This window comes from Triticum dicoccoides, chromosome 7A (assembly GCF_002162155.2).
Source record: "Triticum dicoccoides isolate Atlit2015 ecotype Zavitan chromosome 7A, WEW_v2.0, whole genome shotgun sequence".
NCBI classification, from domain to species: domain Eukaryota; kingdom Viridiplantae; phylum Streptophyta; class Magnoliopsida; order Poales; family Poaceae; genus Triticum; species Triticum dicoccoides.
The window spans coordinates 57,289,666-57,305,683 of NC_041392.1; the positions used below are offsets into that span (position 1 = coordinate 57,289,666).

Sequence of the window (16,018 nt, forward strand, 5' to 3'; positions counted from 1 at the left end):
GCCTGACTTTGTTTCCAGTTTGTGTGAAAAAATGCGCCCGAACTGCCAAATGGGCGAGTGTAAGAGACCACGTTGGATGGCAAAACACATCCGGACCACGCGGTCCATACGGTTACGGACGGTATGAGGGTCCGTGTTGGAGATGCTCTTAAGCCCCAATCACAAATCCTAGCATTAAATTTTGTGTAACAACGACATCGCACATGATATATAACTAGAAGGGTTGAGCATGCTTTGCTGTGCTATCGATGTTTTTAAATTGTTGTAATTTTTATAATCAATCTATCTTATAATATAAGGTGTATTAGTTTTTTGAAAGGTCAAACATCTTTAAATTTGACCACATTTTTGTAGAAATATATCAATATCCATAATATCAAATCGGATTCTTAGATACACCACAAAATGAATTTTCATATTTTTATTACTATTTAGTATTGTGGATGTCGATATTTTTGCCTCTACACTTGGTCAATATTTCAAAAAAGTTGGCTTTTCAATAAACTAATACACCTTATATTGTAGAATAGAGTGAGTATTAAGTTTGGTTAGTGGGGAAGATGATGGAGTGTCTTTTCTCTTTTATTCATATAATGTAGTGTTCTGGCGGGCTTTCGCGGTTTGATTTTGTGTTGTCTGCTAATCAACTCATACTTATGTTGGTAAATTTCTACATCGGTGGCTGCATATACTATGTTGCTTCTATAGTTTAACATGTTGATGCTTTTTTTAGGTGATGAGAGGGTGCCTAGGATTGATATGTTTTTATAGGCTGGTTGCTTCCAGTTGATTTGAAAAATTGTTGATCCAGTCAAAATCATGAACTAAATCCAATATTTAATTTCAAAATGGATTAGGAGAGCTCTAAAAAAAAATATATATATATATAGTGAACTGAAATAATTAAGCGAGAGATTGTCGACCTGGTCAAAATTGGTGACCTCAATTGAATGAGAGGCCTCCAATCCTAAAAGGCTTACTCATCGTGGTCAAAATTAGTGATATAGTAGATTTGAACCATGTGCACGTAAAAGAACTCTGTGTGATCGCTTACTCATCGCGATCGATTGGCTTAGCTGAACCGTGCTGCACATGTTTTCCTTGGGCGGCGACGACTAGCATCATCAGACACGATTGACAAAAGCAAATCATGTGTGAAGTTCAAAAAACGGTTCTGAGAATCTAATCGAGTGCGATAATGCGAAACATCGCACACATTTTAGAGATGGTGCATCGTGTGCGAAACTGGCACACGGTTGGCTCTCCTTAACCGTGTTGTACAATCACATACAATCCTTCGACATTTGTTGTGTGCGAAGTTGTGTTCAGGCGATTAATTCAAACATAGAACTTCATTTTTTACCATGACAAACATAGTATCTCCGTCCATGTTTATTAGGCCCCCTCTTAGTTTGGGTTGAAATTTGATCTAATTAATTAATTAAATAAATGCAAACTATATGCCACAAAAATTATACCATGGGAAACCTCTTTCCAATACAAATTCAACAATATACTTTTTTATCATATATAATTTATATTTAGTTAGTTTTGCAGCTGGTCAAAGTTAGACCCAATATACAAGTACTTACACAGCGGAATTACTTAATTCATAAGATCAAAATGTTGGAATTACATTTACATAGATACCATTTGTAAGTTTAAAACTAAAATATGTAACACACTGTGATCGTGCATGCGATGATAAAAAAAAAGTGTTCTCTCAGGGCTGTCGCGGACTGTGATCGTGTCGTTTGGGCCTGCATCTTCAGTTGTAGGTACACATATGACAGTACTACCATGAACCGGGCATATGCCGGCCTGCCGAGGATCACATTGTATCCATTACGGAAGGGGACAACATCGAATTGGACTATTTCCAATCTGAAGTTCTCCTCATCACTGAAGAAGTCTTCGAGCTCTATCTACCCGAGGGGTTGGACGGGGCGGCCTGGTATGAAACCGTGGAAGCCGGTGTTGAAGGCTGGAGGTAAGATCGGGAGATCCTGATCTTGGCCAGGGTGTCGGGGAAGATGATGTTGAGGTCGCTGCTGCCGTCCATCAAGACGCGTGGGAGGCGGAAACCCCCAACAATTGGATCCACCGACGGGGCTTACATGCCAGGGTGGGAGATATGGGTTGGATGGTCGTCGGTGCTGAAGGTGTCCATGGTATCGGACCATGCGAGGAGCTCACTCCAGGACGGCTCTGTTGGGTGGACCGCGTGCCGGATGAGTTTCTAGTTTCAGCGTGTCTCCGACACCGGGACGATCATGTCCATGGTGGGTTAAAGAAGATCCATCTTTTTTACGGCGGGCAACAGCTCACACATATTTCCTTGCCATGTGGATTGAGTTTGTGTAGCACGTCGTGGTCTCTCCGTGTTCATTGAAGAAGAACTCAATCGCCCTGAAGCATATGTAGTCGATGTTCAGTAGACGAAAGTTTGGAGCCATACCCTCGAGACTATGACAACCAGAAAGATAAATATAGATGAGCTTTCTCAGTCTTGCCAAGTCTTCTGGTAACTGCCGCAGCTTCTTGCAACATATGAGCCTCAATGTTTGCAAGTTATACAACATGCATATTGAATCTGGCAACCTAACGATTTTAGACCCAGAGATATCAAGATATGGTAAATGTTTTGCATTTATGACCTTGCAAATGACACTTGAAGATTCGGAGGAATGGAATGCTCTTAGCGATGCCAATACCTGTAGCAACACTTTAAAATCCTTGTCTGGTCTGCTTTTAGACATATAATCGGCCCATGATTTTGAACAAACTAACAAAGTGCAGAGGTGGGTTATGTCTTTGCATACCAGACTGATTTTTTCCAATTCAGTCTTTGACATTTGCATGTGACAAACATCTTCTAACAATGCTTTCTGTTGAGCCAGTTCATCTATACTTGCGCATTCATCTGCGACATCTTTTGCTAGATCATGCATTAAGTCATGCATTTTGCATGTTATTGTCTCATATTCTGTGTTACTAACCACTTTCTTATCTTGGAGGAAGGACATCCAAACCAACTCATCAAAAATGAATTCTCCTTTCTGTATTAAATCCATTGTCCACTGAGAGGAGAGGGGAAACATACGTACTGTAATACTTTTGCAAGACGTCACAGTCACCATGTGCAGCCACAACCCAAAGCACATAATTATGGATTAACTGCTACGATGCGATGGAAGCATGAGGATAAGCACCAATTTTCCTTGGTTCATTATGTAATAGCCCTCCCAGGTCTGTGTTTGGATCACGCCTGTGTTCCAATGTCACGCAGCGCTCCCAGGTCGAGGCCTTCTGCCATATCATGGAGGAGAAAGGGCAGCCCCCACAACAGATGTGTTGAGCTCTCGAGATTCCTTTCGCAAAGAGTGCAGAAGTACTCGTTGGTCCAGCCGCGCCGTTGGAGCCGGTCATTGCACCAAAATCTGTCATGGTGCAACAGTCAGGCGAAGATCTTCATGCTGCCCGGAGCCCAGGCCTCCCAGAAGTTCAATCAAGTATTAAGAGACAACCTGAGGTTAAAGCTTCACCAACCAATTCGTATCTCGATGCAGGTCACTCTAATTTGGCGGGTAGGTCACCGATTAGCGACATAGCGCGTACCCCCCTCACAAGCTGGTATTCATATGGGCTAGCCCATTTTCGTATTTCATCTCCACCGTTTTTTAGAATGTGAACCGGCTTTTTTCATTTTGTTTTTTTTTCTTTCCTTCTCCTTTTAAGCCTTTTCTATTTCTTTATATTTTTCATTTTTCTTTTATGTTTTGATTTTATTTTATTTTTCTTTTTGCATTTTTTTACAATTTGTGAACACCATTCAAATTCGTGAATATTATTTGAAATCATGAACATTTTCCAAATTCAATAACATTGTTTTGAAATCTTAAACACTTTCTAATTTTTTTTAAAAATCATGAAACTTTTTTAAAATTGTAATTTTTATAAAAAAATGTGTTCATTAATTTTAAATTGTGAAAAACTGTTCTGAACCGGAGATTTTTTCTGAAATTTGAGCTCCATTTTGAAATTCAAGAACATTTTCTGTTTTTGGCAAACATTTGTTTACTTCATTAATATTTTTGGAATTTTTTGAACTGTTGTTAAAATTCCTGATTTTTTAAATATTTTCATAATTTTATAGAAGTTCCTGAATATTTTCTGAAACCTTGAACATTTATTGAATGGACGAACATGTTTTGAATCCGTGAGCATTTATCATTTCTTGAACATCTCTAAGATCATGAACATTCTTTTACAATTTGGAACCTTATTTTAAATCTGTAATTATTTTTAAAAGTATAAAAGTAAAACTTAAAGAGAAAAAGCCAAAGGAAAAATTTTGCAAAACCAAAGGGCTTCCTGTATCATGTCATTTTGTCAACTTTGAATGTAAAGTATTCAGTCAAACATGGATGGTAAGTGACACTTCTAATAGAGGAAAAGAGCTCAGAACTGCATACACATTTGGAATATTTATTTCTAGAAATTGTGTCTCAAGCACACCGACGCTAGGATATGATGACCACAACGTTTCGATGAGATTTGGTTGTATGTAATGTGAACATTTGAGGTAACAATGTGATAATATAAATATGAAAATACATATGATATATATATATTGGAGGATAACTATAAGTAAAGTTGCATATGACTTTTGGGTGATAACTAAAACTAAAAATACATATGATTTATTGTGTGTGATTATTACATAATTTTGAAATGTTTATTAACCATAAAATAGCATAATATAATGGAAGTTAGCATGCATGTTACTATGGATTTTTTCCTATGCATGGTTGCATGTTGGGTTGGGCTGATCCATCCATGTTGCATGGTGAGGTGGCATACTTAAATATTGAGGGAAATACGTTAGTGAGAGATACAGAAGATTCATGAGTATTTTTTGAAATTTGTGAACACTTTTTGAATCTAGGAATATTTTTTAAAATTTATGAACATGTTTTTGAATTTTTGGATCAATTTTTGTGTACATTTTAAAATTCTTGTTTTTTGAATCAATGGTAATATTCTAAAATTTAAGAACACTTTTATCAAAGTTCCTGGCATTTCTAAATTCAAAAATATTTTCCAAATTCACTGTCATTTTTAAAAATCCATGATATATTCTTCAAAATGAAAATCCTTTTTAAATTACTAACTTTTCAATATTTAGATTGTAATTTAATTGAAAACCAAATGAAGTAACAAAATCGGCCGAAAAAACCGATCAAAGAAAAAAGAACTGACATGGGAGCTTACGCTGGCGTGTCCTAGGCCGGCGCTGGATTGAGGATTTGATGACATAATTGATAGTCAGTTCCTCAAAGGCCATCCACGGAAAACAAACGGGCGCGACACCTTCCATCTAACGTTTGAATGCCTGAGTTCGCGTTGGCCTCTTTATGTTGTCGTTAAAAGAAAACTTAGATGTTTTTTTTATAGTTTTTCTATGGTTTACACGAGAGCATGTGAGCTCCGGCTCCATTTTGAATATTCTTCTTTTTTTCGGAAGGAAAAAACACAACAAATAATGATCCAGCCCAGCTCGGTAAGCCTAGAGGGCTCCAAACCCCATTTACTGGTCTATTGGGCCTTTGCTGCCCACAGGCCATCATCATTTTCATTCGAAAGAAGTATAGTTTTCACCCTCAAATCCCTGTCAATGTATACATAACCCCCCAAAGTCAATTTTGGTATGATTTCAACCCTGAAAATTTCAAAACCGTTTTAATCAAACCCTGAATGGTTTAGTGTCACATCAGAAACGGTTTTGCAAGGTGGATTTCGTTTACTTGCTGATTACTTGGCGCTGGCGTGTCAAAGGGTCGCTCTCAGCATACACTGCTCTCGCTCGAACTACTCCCCAAGTTCCCTGCCATCTCGTTCGAACCCTAAATCCCAATCCTGCTCACTCTCCGCCGGTCGCAGGTATGATTCACTGGCATACACTTGAATCGGCTCCACTCCATGACCTCATCCGCAAGCTTCTCAGCGAGCTCCTCCGCCGGCCGCACGTCATATTCCACCGGTACGGCGGCGGCAGCGGCGCAATCGCCGGTGCCATATCGGCAGGGTCCGCTGCAGTACGAGCCCCAAAACTTGCGCGGCTGCAGAGTGGAAGCACCCCGATGGATTTCCTGGGGTGTGAAGAACCCAGGGCGCAGGTGCTACAATTGCGAAAATCAAAGGTGTGTTCTTGCTGTTCTTTTTGGAACTAATTTTTCTGGGATGTCTTTCCATTGTTTGCTGAGTTCAATGCAATGTCAGGGTGTGGACTGCAGGTTCTTTGAGTGGCATGATGGTCCAAATACTCCATTTCTGAATTCGCTGGTCGGTGACTTGCGTGATACTGTGTATCATCTGAAAACAGAGAAGAAACAGTTGGCAGAATCTCGAATCTAAGTTGAAGCTCGCATGGACAAGGCTTCAGATGTGGAGATGGACATGAGGTCTTTTGTGCATGAGATGCAGTTCAAGCACGCAACAGAAGTAGAAGAAGAAATGCATAGGAAATTGGAAAGATTTAGAAAGATGTGGCAGCATCTTGTAATCTGTTTGGTATTTGGTTTCTTCTTTTTTGTTAGGAAATGAATTGGTACTGTAATGTGGCACGATCTTTTGAAAGATTTAGAGAGATGTGGCAGTATGTTAAGAAAGATGTGCCAGTATGTTCAGACATGTTTGTATGTTTTTCAGAAAATTGAATAATTTAGAAATGTTTGTGGAGTTCAAAATTTTGTATGTTACTGCTTGTTTCATTTGTAAGCAACTTCATTTTGTCCAGTACTGGGTGTTTGTAAGCAATTTCATTTTGTTCAGTACTAGCTTACAATGTACAATTTTTTTGCTACCCGATTTGCTATGTGACTGTAGACCAACTGAAGGAAAATATGCTATCTGACTATAGATGATCTGAAAGAAAAATTTAATATCTGATACTCGCTCCGTCCCGTAATATAAAAATGTTTTTAACACTAGTGTAATGTCAGAAACGCTCTTATATTATGGGACGGAGGGAGTAGTAAAAAGAAGTGACAGTGCATGTTCAGTGCTAGCTTTCATTCTTATATATGTACGGCAAGCAGCACATCTTGTGCATTTTCTGTGACAGTAAATAACAACGGATTGATAGATGATTGCATCAAAGCAGATGTAAACAGCTCTGCATAACTTAGCATGTCTCTTCGAATAAACATCTCTGCTTGTATCTCTCCTGGGTAATCAACCTGTCCATCCTTCCTCACAAAATAGCCGAAGTAATTGAATCTCACATACATGTAATCAAGTGGATCGGGAGGATCCAAAGAAGCTGCAAATTAAGAGAAATTTCTGATCAGCTGTTTAGTCCAAATATTCAGTCAAAGTATAGTGCAAATAGCTGACAGATTCCAAATATTCAGACCATCTTTCCTCTCAAATACAAAGTTAAATGCAGATTCGACGTGCAAGTAACTAACAAAGTGCAAATATTTAGTTAAATACAAAGTTAGCATTTGTTCAGTCAAATGCATAGTTAACACACTGCACATGATCAACCAAAATTCAGTATAAATCAGAGTTAACACTATCGCCTAGCTAAAATGCAATCAAAATCGCTATGCTAAGTTATTTCAACCCAATCATCAATGAATCTATATAAAAGAACCTACTTTTTCCGAAAAGATCTGGCGATCATCCACAAAATAGAGCCTTTTTTCAAATATAAGAACAACATCAGGAACAACCACACATGTTGCCACGAAGCAGGAAGAACAGCTTGACGGACGAACATACCTGCGGCCATAGCTTCAATCCAATGGAGATGGAGTCACCACGGTCGACGACGGCGCCCTAACCGCCGTCGACGGCGGCGCAGCCCTGACAACTTGGGCGGCCGCACGCTTGCTTTATCCCTTGCGAAATCGACGACCAGGGGGCAACAATTGACGTCGGCAGTCGACGGCGGTGGTCGACGACAGCCGTTGATGGAGATGGTGGTGGGGGTGTGGGTGTGGCGGCGGTGGCAGCGACGACGATGGCTGGCTGCGGTGCTTCTGCTTCGGGCGAACATGGGAACAAGGCGAACAAGGGAACACTAGAACTTAACCGCTCGACCAACTGCCACGTCACCAACACATATGCGCCAAATCACAATCCAAATTGCAAAACCGCTTCTGATGTGATGTGACACTAAACCATTCAGGGTTTGATTAAAACGGTTTTGACATTTTCAGGGTTAAAATCATACCAAAATTGACTTTGGGGGGTTATGGATACATTGAGAGGGATTTGGGGTGAAAACTATACTTCTTTCTTTTCATTCCATCCACATCTCCTCCTTCACGCCCGACGTCGTGTGGTCCACCGTCGAAGCGCCTCCGCCCCTCCCCCTTCGCCGTGTGCTCCGGGGAGGAGGACAGCGGTTGCCCCGGTTCGCGGTGCCCACTCACAGAGGCAAGATGGGGCCGGATCGATCATTGCTTCCTTCATGTTGTGAAGGCTTTCAGAAAGTCCAACCTGCAGGTACGCCGAAAACATGGCTTGTAAGCAGGGCGATTTGTTTAGTATCCATCGATTTTCTGAGCATGATGAAACGAGATAATGGAGATGCTTACTATCATAGGTTTACGAATCGATCAGAGATGCAGCCGGCTTTATCCTCACAGACACGGATTCACCATTAGTCTGAATACCACCGCAAAAAAAAGTCTGAATAAACAATTTCTCCAGCCATTAGAGACGAAGCAAATACATGTAAACATGGTCGAAACATTTTTTCAATCGTTATAGTTTAAGTAGGAGTGACATCGTTTAAGCAATTTCGGTATTTATTTGTTTATGCATGAGAACGAAGCGCGGTGTGCTCAGTTGATTTGAGCACAACTGGGGATAAATTGAGCAGAGAGTCCACTAGTAGAAAACAGGGCTTTGGTTTGGCCAGAAAAGAGCATTAATCCCGGTTGCATTACGAACCGGGACTCACCGTACAGGCATTACTCCCTGTTCAAATGGGACCTTTAGTCCCGGTTGGTGCCACAAACCGGGACTAAAGGGTGCGATGCCCATTAGTACCGGTTCGTGGCACGAACCGGTACTAATCGAAAATCCGCATTAGTACCGGTTCGTGGTTTGCAAATTTTTAGAATCCTCAAATTCCAAAAGGAAAAGAAGTTATGCTCAAATTTCAGTTTTTTTTAAAATTTTCGTTAAATCTGGTCAAACTACTTATTCAAGAAGTATTAGTGTTACTAAATAATTATTCAAGAATATTAGTGTTACTAAATAATTATTTCAGTTTTTTGTATTTTGGTCAAATCTGGTCAAACAATGGTCAAACTACTTATTCAAGAAATTTTAGTGTTACTAAATAATTATTGTTTTTTAGAACAATAGTTTCAAACTCAAACAGTGAAATAGAACCCGGAAGTTAAGCATGCTCAGGCTGGGGGTGACCGTTCAGGAAGTTAGATAATTTGGAATGATGAGGGGTGATTAGAGATTAAATTGAGCAGTGATGAGGGGTAATTAAAGATTAGAGGTTAAAATAATTCAGAAATTTGAAAATAGGGAAAATATTTCAAAAACAAATTCAAAAAAAATCCTTTAGTACCGGTTGGTGTTACCAACAGGGACTAAAGGTGGACCTCTAGGCAACAGCCACGTGGAGGGCCTTTAGTCCCGGTTCGTACGGTTTCAGAACCGGGACTAAAGGCCCTCTAGAACCGGGACAAAAGGGCTTGTAGAAGAGGACTAGTGATTCACGGATGTCTTACGTAAGAAGGTTACCAGATAAGTAATCAGGTTGATTATGAGGGTGGCAGATGTTATGATAGAGGAAAATGCAAAGTTGTAGCTACAGGAAGTAGTAGAGATGAAGCAACAATATTTACTTCCAGCGATACTATCTGTGGATCCTAGCAATGCAAAAGAGTTGTGTAATCCATGGGGCGGAAGATAAAGATAGCTCAGCCAAAGCACCTCAGTCATAGTCAGGGTTCGAACCCACCCTCTGCTGCTGGTGTGTCCATCGGGCCTTTGCTGCCCACCGCGTGTTATCATCGAGTCTGAAATTCCGACCTGCAGGTTCGTCGAATCAGCGCGTCAGAATGGCGTGTTATCATCGAGTCTGATGCGAGAAATAGTAAATACAAGGGAGGTTGATTATTTTTACCAGGGCACTCATGTGTATATCGACTTACTTCATAGCTTGGATTTCTATGACGCTGTCATAAGAAATTAAGTTGATGATATCTGACGGAGACGACTAAGTGGAAATACTCCCCATCTTCTCTGCATCGTCTTACCAACTCCGGGCATCCACATATGCTTAAGAATTCGAGGGCCGGCAACCGCTCCAGGAGACCTTGCGGGAATTCCTCTAAAGCTTTACAATGAGAAATCTTCAATGTCCTAAGAGAAGTTAGTCCACGCATCCCATCAGGCAGCGCTCTCAGGCCACTACAATATTTCACATCGAAACTCATCAGCTTGGGCAGATTCCCAAGGTTTGAAGGCAGTGCCACCACACCGTGGCATCCTGCAATCACCAATATCTTCAGGGAGAGTGGAAGGGTCTCCTCCTCAGACGATGAAGTGTCCCCCTCCAGGTTAACACAATTAAAGATATGCAGAACGTGGAGACGGTCCAAGCACCGGAGCTCCTCTGTTGGCCAGCGGACAAGATTGTTGTATCCATTAATTGTCAGCTCTTCCACGAACGGAAAGCATTTCCAAGGCATAAGGCGTGATCTAGACAATCGGAAGCTTGTGTCCAAGCTGTTGGGGCCTTTGAGATACAAATACTTCAGCTTTTCAAGAGGTCTATCACTTTGGCATTGCTTTGCGTTTAGAGACAACATGGCTATATCTTCCTTAGACTGAAGACTTAATCTGACGAGAAATGGCCAAGAGCCCAATTGGATGCTCATAAAACCTAAACTGACTGCAGTACTGTGAACTCCGGTTATTATCAAGTACCTAATGACGGGGGTCACTGGAATACTTTCAAGCTGGGGGCAATCTACAATCCTTAGCTTGTCAAGCATCGGAAAAGTTACAAAGCTATCACTGGGATCTCTCACACTATTTTCAGCCAACATCTCCAGCCTTTGTAACTTAATCAACTCCATCGTCTTCAACCTTGGGAAGCAGCATCCTCCAGCTTCCACATAAAGGTTATTACATAATGTGGTTAGGTTATCCATCTTCTTTAAGACCAGCGTCTCCAGAGAAACCGAGAACCATACTACAGGTATACTCTTGCATCTTGGGCAATCAGAAATTTTGAGTTCTCTCAAGCAGTTAAACATCTGAGGCTTTCTCATCCATTGTGATATTTCTAGACCACCATATCCACGCATCTCCAAATTTTGGATATTACTATGAGGTTCTAAACACTGAAGCACTTCTTCCACATGTTTAGGCTCATCATGAAATCCTTGGTCCCAAGAGAATAACAACTCACTTAGATTTTGCTTCAGGCTGAGATTGGCTTCTTTTGCATTCTCCACATTTTTTATCTTTCTCAAATTGAATAGTTCCAACCTATTTCTAAGGTGTGACAAGCCTTTGAGCTGCTCTACTCCAAGGCCATCTCCTGTATCCACAACAAATGTTGTTAATATGTGAAGGTTGTTCAGTAGACCAAAGTTTGGAGACATACTTTTGAGACCACAACAACCAGAAAGGTAAAGATTGATGAGCTTTCTTAGTCTTCCCATGTCTTCTGGTAACTGTTGCAACATATAGCTATGCATGAGCCTCAACGTCTGCAAATTATACAACACACATATTGAATCTGGCAACCTAACAATGTGGGATCCAGACATGTCAAGATATCGTAAATGTCTTGCATTTATGGCCTTGCAAAGGATAACTAGAGGGGGGGTAGTGTAATGCTCTTAGTGATGCTGATACATGTAGCAACTCTTCAAAATCCTTATGTGATGGTGAATAAGTACCTAATAAAGTGCGGATGAATGTTGTGCCTTTGCATAACCCATTGATCTTTTTCATTTCAGACTCTAATACTTTCACATGACAAACATCTTTTAACAATGCTTTATGATGCACCAGTTCTTCTGTACTTGCACATTCATCTGTGACATCTTTTGCTAGATCATGCATTAAGTCATGCATTTTACATACTATTGTCTTATATGGCGTGTTACCATCATAGACACCGTATTTCACTACCACTTTCTTATCTTGGAGGAAGGACCTCCGAACCAACTCATCAAAAATGAATTCTCCTTTCTGTGTTAAACCCATTGTTCCTTCTTCGTGAATAAAGCCATTAGCCATCCATAGTTGGATCAATCTGTCCTTCTCTATTTCATAATCCTTAGGAAAAACTGCACAGAATGCAAAACATTGCTTCATTTCTGATGAAAGGTGTTTGTAGCTTAACTTTAGTATGGGCATGACCTCATATTTTCCTCCAACATTATCCCCAATGTTACTTTCTTCAATGACCTTCCATTCTTGTACTTTTTGCTTTCAACTCAGCAATCCACCCATTGTCTTGAGTGCAAGAGGCAACCCCCCACATTTATTGACAATACGCCTTCCGATGTTGACTAACTCTTCTTGCTCCTCTACACCTTTGCTAAATGCTTTGTTTGAAAAAAACTCCCAAGAATCTTCTTCAGTAAGATATACTAGCTCATGGGGCTTGACAGTGCACATTATAGAGGCCACTTGTTTGCTTTGACATGTGACCATTATAACACTCCTTGGTCCACCAACAGAACACAACAGTGGCTTCAGTTCATCCTCCCATATTCTCTTCTCTTCATTCCATACATCATCAAGAACAAGTAAAAATCTGTTCTGACCAATGACTTCCTCAAGTTGCTTTGGCAAAAACTCAATGGTGTCAGGCATGTCGCCCCTTTTATTTACAACCAACTCAATGATGGATTTCAAAAGAGCAATGGCATCGAAGTTGTCTGACACGCAGTGCCACATCTTCAACTAGAAATGTTCCTGGACCTCTTGGTCATTGTACACCATCTTACCAAGAGTGGTCTTGCTGAGACCACCCATCCCAAAGATGGGAAACACCTGCACCTTTTGCTGATCTTGCTGGTCCAACAGTTGCTTCACCATCACCGTCTTATCATCATCTCTTCCAAAGATTTTGGTACAGTCATCCAGTTTTGAGTGCGTCTGCCGGCAAGGATGTTGCTGCTTCTCCCTATGGACAAAATTCTCCAGGCCAAACTTGTTCATCTCCTCAACCAACTTATTGATCTTCTTGAGGACGTTCTTGAGTTTCCTGCTCATTTCAAAACGGAAGAGCAACGGGCTGTGGCGCGTGATGTAGCTGAGTGCCTTTCGGGTAGTGGACCTGCCAACCTTAGACTTGCGGCGCAGCGCCTCGTACTGGAAGTCGTCGAGCACGTCGTCGACCTGGTAGGCGACGGACTTGAGCTCCTTCATCCAGCTCTTAACATAGCGATTTATCCCGCTCAGCTCCTCAGCGTTGGCCAGCTTGCACTCGACAGCTAGTAGACGCCGCTCGAGCGTTTGGCGGTCGTTGTTGAGGCCACACATATGAGTCACCGTCTCGACGAGTGCATCTGCGGCCTTGCCAGCCACGCCGCGCACTAGAGGGAGAAGCAGCAACTCTGCCAAGATCTTGCAGGTCCGAGCAAGAAGAAACTGCAGCCCAAGAAAGAAGAGAGGTTAAGCACTGATAGAACATGAACAACCTTGTAATCCTCCTATGTTATATTTTATAGTTCCATAATAGCTTAGCTTGTATAGCTCCTATATATACCTCTGGTACATACTTTTTGATACATATACATAAAAAATCTAGTAGTGTTTTGGCCTGCTGTATAGCTATAAAAACATAACGGAGGGTGCAGCTCCTCCATGGGGCTCCACTTGTCATCCCTTTATGCCCCTTATGCCCTTTACGTGTGACATAAAGTGTGGGCATTTTGGGTTTTTCATGTGCCCCCTACCCCTTGGGTTTTCCTATAAATAAAGGTGGAGAGGTACTCTCCACACTCACTCTTTCTCACATACAAGTGCCATTGCAATGATCTGGCTTCTCTCTCCCTCCCCGCGAAATAGTTTCGTAGGGTCTTTTCCCAAAAGGCTTCTAGAAGGACATGGTGATCAAGGAACCCCCTTTGGGGGGCCCCATGAAGGTGGGACGTTGGAGGGTGCAGTTCCTCCATGGGGCTCCACTTGTCATCCCTTTATACCCTTTATGTGTGGCATAAAGTGTGGGCATTTTGGGTTTTTCATGTGCCCCCTAACCCTTGGGTTTTCCTATAAATAGAGGTCGAGAGGCACTCTCCACACTCACTCTTTCTCATATACAAGTGCCATTGCAATGATATGGCCGGCGAAATAGTTTCATAGAGACGAAATGCTGTCTGGGTTTCGGTGGGAACTAGTTCTGGACGGCGAAGCCCTGCCGAATAGATGACACCGTATGTGTGCAACTCTGTAGAGAGATCGTAGTTTTGGTCTTAGTTAGAGAATGCCTCCCGAAGGGCTGTCTGTGTGACCGTCCGAGTTTCAAAGGTCCTCCCGAAGGGCTGTCCGAGTGACCGTCCAAGTTTCAAAGGTCCTCCTGAAGGGCTGTCCGTGACACCGTCCGGGGGACTGTCCGACCACCTCCCGGAGGGCTGTCCGAGGGGCAGATGAGGATATACATCCTTGCGGTTGGGAGGTTGTAAATCCTAGCTGCGGGGATCTGCACCGCCGATCGTCATCGACTCTACCTCCCGCTGCGCAGCAGACTCCATAGTGGTCCTGGGCTGGTGCGTAGGTTGGAATTTTTTTGCTTTCTGCTGCGTTACCCTACAGTGCTCTGTACACAGACGTGGTCAGCTGACTTTCCAGCCTAAAATTCACGAGGATGGTCAGACAAGGGCAGATAATGGCAAGTTAGGAAATTACGTATCAAGTTAAGTTACAAAATTTAAGTGACATTACCTCCAGGCTAATAAATGACAATGCATTAGCCACACGATTTAGATGTACATCTCTGATATACTTAACCCTTGGAATACCAATTGGTGGTGATTCTAAGTCATGATTTTCCATGTAGTCCACACATATAAGCTGCGTGCAAATATATAAATACAGATAAGCCACAAACAAGTTACTGCTAGTAAAGCAACAAATACATATTTTTCGAACTTGCATTCAGAATGTGAAGACATCCCGCACAATTCTTAAGCTTATTCTGTTTAAATTTCTCTATAGACTTAACAAGATAATTAGTAAACAAAACATACCAGTCCAAATTCTTTATTTCGGACTCGATGAGATTTTGCAAAAAACTTGTATCTACCTTTCCATGTCTGGAACAAGCTATAAATATGTTCAGAATAGCAGTCATGAAATAGATAGGAAAATCATCATCAAATCTTTTGTTGCTTGTTACTTTATTCCAAAGGGTGTTCATAGTCATATCAACTAGCTCACTGAAGCTTGTATTACTTGCATAGTTTAAGACATCTTTATGTTTGCTTATTTCAAAGTCTCCATTGTGCTCAAGAGTTTTGCCCTAGAGGGAAGATTATAGCAGTCCCTAAAATAGTTTTTCAAATGGACATGTCCCGAAAACCTTTTCCAAGTTTCAGAACACTAGAATTAGCATCATAATCAAAATTACAAACCATAAATCTTGTAATCGCAGCATGCAATTCGCCAACGGATTCCATGTCAAACACAAAACCCATGTGCATATCATTCACAGTCTTCTTCCATTCATCTGAAAGTCCTTTGAGCATTATGAAAACAAGATCTGGGTGGCAGAAGTGTGACAATTCCTAGCCATCTTCCGCTAACTCATTCAAAGACGACATAATATCAGAGTAACTGGTATGGAAAATGAAAAATTACAACAAGGCAGGAGATAACAAAGCAATCAAATCTGTTTATGACATGATGCAGCTACAATGCACATATATGATGTTAATTTTGGCTAAATTCCATATAACCATGCATCATTCGACCAAGTTTGTGCAAAAATATTTGTTGGAGGGTATACTTC

General features: G+C 41.2%; 1 pseudogene; it reads right to left on the minus strand.

Annotated features, from left to right (window-relative positions):
• Positions 1 to 10,189: 10,189 nt before the first annotated feature.
• LOC119333074 lies at positions 10,190 to 15,755 on the minus strand (annotated as a pseudogene).
• Between the last annotated feature and the right edge of the window lie 263 nt (positions 15,756 to 16,018).